Below are 11,121 nucleotides of genomic sequence, written 5' to 3' on the forward strand. Positions count from 1 at the left end.
AGAATATGCACTACTGAGATTATTTTATTTACCGGAAGGAGGGATGGATTCCATATGCAAGGTGATTTGAATTGAACTGTTTGACAATGGTGAACTTAAACCTCAGGAAGATAATTGAAAAAATCAAACCGAACCGCCAAAAACAGTCATTGAGTAATCTTTTTAGTTCTTATCTCATATAAATAGTTATTTTAGAGATTAGCACCTGAGGAGCATACTTTGTATTAATATTATTGAATGACAAATATTTTGAAAACTATACATAAAATATAGTTGCTTGGTTACTGCTTCTCACTAACATTTTGGACGAAGAGACTTTTTTTAATTGATTTTGAAATAGCAGATGTTGTTTACATGGTTGTGTTCCTGTGAACTTCATTTGCAAACAATTTCATATTATGTGTGACTACACAAGATAAGTCATGAAGTGGTTTGAATTAGGAATAAAACAAGACCCAGAGCACCATCCTGTTTTACTGCACCAGTCATATGCCAGAGAGTTTGGTAAATTTGTATATGTACATAACTAGGAATAAAACAGGACCCAGAACACGCCCTTTGTCCACCAGTCATATCTAAATTTGTATTGAAAGATAAAACAGGACCCAGAGCACCACCCTGTTGTACTCCACCAGTCATATGCAAAACAGGTCGGTTAATTTATATATGTACATATAACTATGAATAAAACAGGACCCAGAACACCACCCTGTTGTACTCCACCAGTCATATGCCAGAGAAGTCGCTTAATTGGTATCTGTACATAACTAGGAATAAAACAGGACCCAGAACACCACCCTGCTTTACTCCAACAGTCACAAGCAAGAGAAGTCGCTTAATTAGTATCTGTACATAACTAGGAATAAAACAGGACCCAGAACACCACCCTGGTGTACTTTATCAGTCATATGCTAGAGAGGTCGCTTAATTGGCAAATTTAGATAGTTAGGAATAAAACAGGACCCAGAACACCACCCTGGTGCACTCTACCAATCATATGCCAGAGAGGTCGCTTAATTGGCAAATGTACATAGTTAGGAATAAAACAGCACCCCTGTTATTGATGTTCATAGCAATTGATTGTAAATGGTGACTTTCTTCCGATTAACGGTCCTCTTCCTACTGTTGACAATTCCTCACTGTCGGTCTTGAGTTATTAAAGTGTCTGTCCAAGTTAGGAAGGTCCTTTGATGTTTCCCAAGGCATACCATACTCAGCAGAAGGGGTGTGACGACTGGTCTGGTCAGTATATTACTGGGTGTGGGTACTTTTTGGATTGGTTTCTTGGTAGCGTTCGTGAGATAGTACTACAAGAAGAGCAAGAGTTGCACAGCACGAATATACCACAGCCTCCCAAAACATCACATACAGGGGAGGCCGTCCTTAAACCTTTATTGTTATGAAACGACAAAAGCCCTACCGACCAACATATCATATAAGGGCAAGCTACCAAATCTGGGATGATGTCTGCTAGCCTCATGTATGCATGTCCTAACGACCAGCTTAAAAAGGATGAACTACATGTACTACTCTTTACGCTTGGATGAAATAAGAAATCAAACACCGTAAAATTGCAGACATCTCTGTCAAGAGGGAGGAGACGAGATTTCTCTTACTCCGAACAGTGATATACGCAATTTTACGTGTGGTAGATTTGTTTCTATTTCACCATAGGGTAAAAACAAGCTAATATCTTTGCATGTGATCAATAATTTTATGACGTCACCACATCTGTATCATGACGTCACAGCAAGGTCATATATTCATTGTTTGCTTTGCTGATATGTCACTATTAGAGTCACAAAGTGGTGCATAGGATAAAAGAAACAGAAGCATTGATCTCTTTGGGGTGAGACAAGAGAGAATATAACATTCTTAAGCTGTCAAACACTCAGCAAGCCTCGTGTTGGATAACGAACGAAATAATCTTACCCCTCGGGTTGAGATTCTCCTATCTCACCTCAAAGGCGATTAAATGTTCTACTAATCTTATCTCCCCGAAAGTAGGGACATCTCTAGGTTAAGAGAAACTAATTCACTGGTGTTTCTGACCTATTTATAGATCAATACGCACTTGTCACAATGGACGGTCTGACTATAAATTGACATATAATTCTTATCTCAATTGATAGCAGTTTTAACATCTGTGGTAGGTGAGTTGGAAATATTCTGGTCCAGGTAGAGGACCATCTGTCAAGTTATATTTATGGCGAGCAGGTAGGAATTCAAACTTACACATATTGTTAGACTGACCCCAAATGGGGATGATTTGGTCATATTGCTATAAAGGACTTCTTTTCTAAATGGATATTGCTCATATTTCGTATGTAACATCCTTACGGTATCGGAAGTTTTAAATTATTAAAAGAAATATTTGGCTGACCTTGTTGAGCTTGAGGGACGAGACCAAAAGGTGTCAGTTTGGCTGTATTGGTATAAACGACTTCTCCTCTGAAAGGTATGAATGGATAAAACTTGTATTACGTTTGGAGCACCCTTCAATATAAGGATAAATGTTTGATTATCTTCTGGGGTTTAGAGGTAGATGAGAATTGGCCCAAAACGATAAATTTGACCATTTAGCTGGATTTGGTTAAGTTGACCATTTAGCTGGGCTTAGTTAAGTTGACCATTTAGCTGGGTTTGGTTAAGTTGACCATTTAGCTGGGTTTGGTGGTTAAAGGGATAGGCCCAAAAGGGTAAACTTGAACATTTAGCTATGCAAAATATTTATAAATTGACACCTCTAATTTGTATATCAACTTGCTTTGCTTTAATGTCAAATGGGACAGATAGTGTCTTGTTAATTGAATCCATACTTGTAATACGTATTGGTACTGTTGTCTCATATTCTAAGCCAGATAATGTTTATTATATGAAATTTAATAAGTTGTTGTATTTGGGGAGCAATTGCGACCCTTTGGGCCTCTTGTTTTTTCGCTACTTACCAGTTTGTCGATTTTCATTTCTTAAAATGATTTCGAAAATTTGATAATTGAATGGAATACCATCCATTATAACTTTGGTTCAAAGATATCAATTCACATTGATCGTGACATTCATAGAAGTATGAACTGCTGCCTCTATTGCATGATCGTAAAAGGCGACTCAATTTATGATATCATCTTTCCTCTTCTTCCAAACATTTCCTTTGCCATCGCCTCATTATTGGCCTTGAGTTGAGCGCTCGCACCTGTGAAATAGGCTCTGGTTGGGACACACCATAGTCTATAAAAGTGGTAGTTTTAACTCCTATTTAGCGTCCAGCATAAAGGGAGTAGGACAAATGGATCTGGCGATATGCTTCAATGATATAGCACTATAAAATGGGCATGAGTTTACACTATTGCAATAGTACCCGAGACGATTTATCGTGAAGGTACCTTAAACCTCCTAAACTAAACTACTATTGCAAAAAGACGCAACACGAACATACTTCAGCCTTCCAATAGATACAGAAATTCACACATACATTCGCATACAAGCATACAGAGCAATTTTGCGGCAATCAATTTTACGAAATCTTTGCGGTCTGCGAAATACGCAAAATTTAATCGCACGCCAAACTAAGATAGTTTATACATTTCGTAAAGAAAAATGTTATTATACAAGTGAGCACCGGATTCATTATTCATATTCAAAACAATTTTTCGGGGTTTTGAAGTATTCTTGAAGTTGTGAAATTATGTTTTGATCTGTTTTTTTATTTTTTCAATTTGTTATTTGTTCATTTTTGTATCCCGAATAAGGTGCTGGCACTGGATTCGTTATTCGAATCCCGATTCCGAATCCCGAATATGGTGCTAACTTCACGTTGTACATAGTATATACATTCAAACGTCATTTTAGTATTTGCAGGCGTAAAAAAATGAATAGTGAATTCGCGATGGTCGCGACTAGACCACTTAAATCAACGACGAGTTGTTTACAAATTGACTCTTTTAAAGTTTTCACTGACTGACCTAGATATTTAAAGGACATTGTTATTTAGGTCACTGACTTTCTCAAGATGACGGGTAGCTAATATGCCTTTTAAAATTAAACCTATATGACAAAACCCCAATCATGTATTATATGGTCCAAAAAGATAAATGCTTGTTCATATTTGTAAGAATCTAATATAAATTCACACAAAATTAATACGTATTTTGAAATTAAACCCACATGACTGAACCCTAATTGTATAGCTGACTCACATGTAGCAGATATACCGTACACCTATAAAGCAAACTTTAATTTCATGAAATTTCATCGAAATGCTGCATGAATTGAGCAAATAGCTATTCATATGACGACTTCAATTGTGTATCGTAAATGCATGTTTTACCAAAGCTCAGAATCCAGCTTTCAGTTTAAAGCCCATGTTTAAACTAGTGATATTGTGTATGTATATCACTTTTTAGGTGCACGTGTACTTGCACATACCTAAATTGATAAATAAAAATTGTGTAAGCATCCGGCCAAAATTTTAGGTCTTACTGTTATGGTATGTCAAACGTTGAATATATTCAATAATTGAATATAACATGTATTATACAATTTTCAATTGTATATACCGGTATTTCATTTATATTGAATAATTTTGAAGTAGTGTATACAGGTATGATTGTATGAATGATATTCAATTTGTTAGTATTTTTATTCAATAATAAGCATTTCATTGTGTTCTATGTGTCACATTTATATTCTAACAACATTCGTTTCTATTGAACAAAGTCATTTGCATTCTACTCCTAACTCATTTATGTTCAATATTACTTGAAATTCATATCATGTAATTTAATTCGACGTTACAAATATCTCCCATTATTATCGCTCTCGGTTGTGTATTCTACCAAGACAGTAGAACACCATATGGACCGATTCAACTGTGATTAATTTAAAATAATTTTTATATTGGATATGTACATTTTTGTATTATCGCATCATATGTTAATTACAAGAAGAGTGACTATAGGACGTCACCCTGAAGAACGCAACGTTTGGCTAATGACGCCGCAGAAGGACTCAATGTTTCTAGAAAAAAAAAGTAACATAGAGTCGATATGCTAGCTCATATATTATATTGTACAATGTATATCGAATAGTGGAAAATCAGTGCATATGTAATATTTCGAGCTATACATACGAGAAGCACCGTTAAACATTTAATGAATTCAAGATAAAATGCTAATGGATGTTGTAGGAATACAAATGGTTTTTGCTTAGAATATAAATATAGACATATAGAACACAAAAGACAAACTTGTAAACATGGTACATCTTTTATTATACAAATTTGGAACATACATACAAATAATTTACAATAAGATTTTAAAGTTATTGAATATACAATGTAAATGAAATCTACACAATAAAACTGAAAAAATATTACATATAATGTTATTGAATAATGCAACGTTTGACCTGCCATAACGTACTGTTGACACGTCAGTTGCAGTGCAGTTTTTAGCTTTCGACAAATATGCGAAAAATATATATTTCAGAAATATGAATATCTATTGGGTTCGATACATACATTTCTGTACCTAGTCACCTAATAACCGTGTCGTTAGGATTATTTGTGTCTAACCGATATAAAGAACGTTAGTTTGACCGGATACCACTTTTCAAAGTCATACACTTTTTAATCTTGTCATGCAAATGGTAGTTGTAAATTATAATGCAAATATGGCATATGTGAAGGCATTTCAATCATCATAAATACTCCTATTACAAACGCTAAGGGACACTAAACATAGACTAGTTTTGAGGGAAAAGTTCAACCGCTGTACATGTATTGCGTACCAAACATGCATATTCAATATTCTTTCTTGAAGCCAGTATTCTCACTACGATGTATATTTAAATGACATTAATTTACAACATCAAGGTGCACTGGTATCAGTTGGAACCTCTCTACAGATGCCATATTTACGTGCTATTATTTACAGCCGCCACAAAGTAAAGATAAGTCTCCTTATGCATGTAAATTTGTACCCAAGCGCTCCTTGTACATGCTATAGACATAACGCCAAGGCTATTTGGTGGCAGAAATACATTTAGAAGTTTAAAACATGCGAGTTGAGATAAAAAATGTATTCTTTTGAAAGTTTTCTTTCAAATGGTTTGCAGATACTTTCTGTCTATCGGCCATCAGCTATCGTTTCTAAGGAAGCTGGTAGTCATTTTTCTTTTAGTTCACCTAGTTAGCTCACCTGGTCCGAAGGACCGAGGTGAGCTTATGGGATACCGCAGCGTCCGGCGTCCGTCGTCCGTCGTCCGTCAACAATCGACTTCTTCTCAATAACCGCTGGTCGGATTTCAACAAAATTTGACTGGTAGCATCCTTATGGGCTACTAACTGAAAATTGTACAAATGATGGGGCTGATCCCCCGGGGGCCTGAGGGGCGGGGCCAAAAGGGGTCAATTTGGCTATTTCCATATAAACGACTTCTTCTCTGAAACCAAGCATGGGATAGCACCCATAATGCAATGGTAGCATCCTTATAGGGTGGGGATTCAAAATTGTACAAATGATAGGGCTGACCCCCAGGGGGCTTGAGGGGCGGGGTCAAAAGGGGTCAATTTGGCTATTTCCATATAAATGACTTCTTCTCTGCAACTAAGCATGGTATAGCACCCATAATGCAATGGTAGCATCCTTATAGGGTGGGGATTCCAAATTGTGCAAATGATAGGGCTGACCCCCGGGGGCCTGAGGGGCGGGGTCAAAAGTGGTCAATTTCCATATAAATGACTTTTTCTCTGCAACTTAACATGGGATTACGCTCATAATGCAAAGGTTACATCCTTATAGGGTTTGGGATTTCAAATTGTACAAATGATGGGGCTGACCCCCCGGGGGCCTGAAGGGTGGGGTCAAAAGGGGTTAATTTAGCTATTTCCATATTAACGACTTCTTCTCTGCAACTAAGAATGGAAGAGCACTGATAATGCGATGGTAGCATCCTTATAGTGTTGGGATTTGAAACTGTACAAATGATAGGGCTGACCCCCGGGGCCTTAGACGGCAATAGATGCGAGGTCAAAAAGGTCAATTAGGCTACTACTTTCATATAAATTACTTTGTCTCTGAACCTATGTATTGGATAGCATATTTGTATGGTATCAATAGCATCATTGTATGGTTGTGATTCAAAATTAAACTTTAGGAGTCAACTTTGCTTATTTTTCTAATTGTCAGAGTCTTGTGATAATTACTAACAAAAAACCAGGTGAGCGATACAGGCCCTCTGGGCCTCTTGTTACCATAGTACGCTATACCTCTCTATATTATTAGTCTTTTTATTCATTTTTATTTTCAAATTATAACAGGGGAAGGTTTAGCGGACTACTAGTTACCAGTGTTAGAATAGACGGGTATGAGCTGCCTTGCCAAATCGGTTATCAATTCAAAACTGAACATACATATGTTCACAGTATAACTCGATCTCCGATAACAAACAGGACATTCACCTTACGACGTGACCTTGACCTGACGATTGTCAGTACTTATCAGTCCTATCCTGAAGTTTGTCCAAGATGATACATAAACAAACTCAACAGAAAACTTTCAATTAACGAATTTTCCTTAATGTCTGTAATGCTTTCCTATGGGGAATTTAAGTGAAAAATTCCTCAAAGTTAAAGATGCTCCACCGCCGACATAGCATAGATGATATTCATTATTTGAAAAATAATTGGTGTATTATCGTATATATATATATGTCTAATTAACACAAAAAGTAATATAAAATAATTTATTTTGTCTTTGGTGCATGCGCAATCAGTACTTCATTCCATATAGGATATAGTGCCATGGAATTTTTTCGGGGTGCAATTAATTATTTTTCATATTTTTAACTTGAAGTAAAATTAGAAGCTCATACTTTTCAATGTTGGTAATGGTGTAAAGTAAGTAACTTTTGTAACTGAAGAAAAATACTAAATCGTCTTCTCCTGTTTTTGATAGTGAAAAAATACCATTTGTCGGCGGTGGATCATCTTTAAGGAATTTTGATAAAACTGGGCCCTACTGATTTTTACTAGATTGGTTGTTGATTGTGTTTACTTGTAATAGTAGGGCCGTTTTGGTTTATTCGGAACAACCTGTTGTTGTTGTTATAGTCTTATATTTATACAGGCCTGCGAGGGCTTAGCCAAGGTTCAGCTGAAAACAGCATAAAATCAACATATCCGTCTTTAATCCATAAACGAGTAGCTACGTCCAACCAGTCAAAACCGTATAATCGAAAATGGCCGATGACTCTTTACTTGCCGTTTCTCACAGAAGCATACCGTCAAATATGGGGCGCCCATTGGGACTTTATTTTTTTTTGTAATCAAAATCAATTTTGTACACAATATTGAATTCTGTCATAATGAAATCATTTTCGTGTTAAAAAATTATCTTCCAGCACACATAATTCATTTCTGTCATGATAAAAAAAATCATTTTTGTGGACGAAATTGAGTTTTGTTAGACAAACGTGAAAATTGAACACAAAATTCAATTTTGTTTACACGAAATCATTTCTGTCATAACAAAATTCATTTTGTGGAGGAAAATGAGTTTTGTTAATAGACAAAAGTGAAAATTGAACAAAAAATAAATTTTGTGCCACAAGAGTCAATTTTGTCACCGAATCCAAATAGGATATATGCAAATGAACTGTCTCATCACGATTTTGTAACGTGACCTCTCATTGGATATATATAGTGACCGTTGGTATGGCACGCGCACACGGTATTAAACCAATGTGTCATTACAAGTCTGGTTACACCAAAGTGTCATTACAAGTCTGGTTACACTTTGCCAAAGAATGAGCGAACTGTAAGCGTTTCAGCCAATCGATTAGCAGCTTACAAGTAAAGGCATCCCGTATCAAAGGCATTGGAGAGCACACTTCAACCGGTCATATTATGCTAGCAATTGGCAAACCAGTCATCCCACTCCCTTTATGCTGAGCGCCCAGCAGGAACAGAAACTACCGTACTTTGTGACACTGTCTGATATAAAATAGCAAATAACATGAGAAGAGATAATTTTGTAGTTTCATTCTGAACCGGATTTGTTATCAATATTTCATATTCGTCGACAATCTGTGTAGTGGTCTGTATAGGTAAAATATATATGCTCGAATCATCGAGTGTCAATTTACCTATGATTCTACAACACGTTTGTTCGATATTAACACTTCGATTCATGGGTTTGTTATTAATGTTATACAGGGACGACATTTAAGACTAAGCAAATATGCAACTAGATATTCTATTCATCGAAGTTCGAATCAAAGATTTGTTTTTTTTTTACTGTAAAACGACCAGACATGGCGTATGTATCTACATAGATGGAATACAATGCTACGTCAGAATATGTAAGTAACGAAACGTGTATCAGATTTAATTGCGTTGTGTATGCACAGCAGTGAATACAAGACACCGACCTCTATCCATGTATATTATCAACTATAAAGATTGCCCTTGACTATGATCCGATAGGGCGCTACTATTTCTGCATCAAAGTAACATAACATCCCGAAATAACAACCAAACCATGCTCTACCGTTGACAAATGGTATTTGCTCTATCAAAAACAGGAGCAGACGAATAAGTATTTTTTCTTAAGTTACAAAAGTTACTTTCTTTACATCATTACCACCATTGCCACCATTAAAAAGCTTCTGTTTTTACTTCAAGATATTAGAAATATTAAAAATAATTTAATGCACCCGAAAAACATCTATAGCACTATGTCCTATATGGAATTAAGCACTGATTGTGAATTCACCAAAAACAAAATAAGTTATTTTGTTTTATTTCTTATGTTAATTAGACACACATATATACACGATTAAACACCAATTATTGTTCAAATGAGAAATATTGTTTATTCTTTGTCGGCGGCGGAGCATCTTCAAGAAAAACAACATCATCATAACAATATGTGTATGCATTATATCTATACCTCGTTCACCCTAAATACACATTTGAATTCTTCTAAAATAAAGGCTTGGACTAATTCATTATATATTAACAGGGGTCAATGAATTGAAGTATACTTGAAGGATAATTTTTGTTGTAATTAATTTTGCGTTTCTTTGGAAACGTAATCAATTACAAAACTAAACCACTGACCACGTGATACGTGTACGGAGCTAGACGTATCATTGACGTTCATTCACTTCTGTGTCGTCGAACACCTCCCACATCCTCGATATTCCAGGGGTTAGTAACAGTATCGGTAATATAGTAACCCACTGGAGTATCGAGAATGACCCCCCCTCTCCCTCCACACACACATGAATGTGAAATTGTGAAATGATACACCTGGTATGTACATGAACCATTATTCGTCAATATCTTTTTAATTTCAGTGTGCGAAATGAAAAATTCGCAGATTCGAAGCAATTTATTTGTACTGTTTATTAATATTACCACTATCATCTAGAATGAATAGAAGAGCATGGTTATTATCATTTTGAACGCAAAAACGAGGTGAATATCCGTGTGTTTGATGTTTCACTTCATTGCTATATATCATTAAATGCAACACGTGGTTTTCTATACCTCGTGAGGTCTTATTGTGTAAGTGTTGCGTTGTTTTTGTTTGATGTTGGTTTTTTATTGATTTTTCTTTTTTGCCTCATATAGCTCACGTTGCGTTTCATTTGTATGTAGGTTGCCGTATATTTTTATAGTGAAGTTTTATTTTATTTTTTTTTATTCTTTTTTTTTCATTATTATTATTTTCAAAACTAAATGTCTCGACGTTTACAAAAAGGTACAAAAAGTTTTTTTATTATCAGTGTGATATCTGATATTGGGAAGAAATTCACATTAAACATGGATTTTATGTTTTGCAATCAAGAGATTTCACTACGATCTTGTTCAATTTTACGTATATTTCTCATGAAATTTTCTTAGCGGTCTGTCAGGAGATACTACCATTACGATATCATGTAATGTAAAATATTACGGTTTGCCACAATAAACATTCAAAAAGACCGTGCAGATTGTAACTAAGCTATATCAAATGTACCCAGAAATGTCAACAACTTAATACAAAATGTCTCGCAGGGTGCACGTGTGCAATTTTACATAAGACTTCGTTTGATACGCTCTACTTCCTAAAAAAA

This window comes from Argopecten irradians, chromosome 14 (genome assembly GCF_041381155.1).
Source record: "Argopecten irradians isolate NY chromosome 14, Ai_NY, whole genome shotgun sequence".
Lineage (NCBI taxonomy): Eukaryota > Metazoa > Mollusca > Bivalvia > Pectinida > Pectinidae > Argopecten > Argopecten irradians.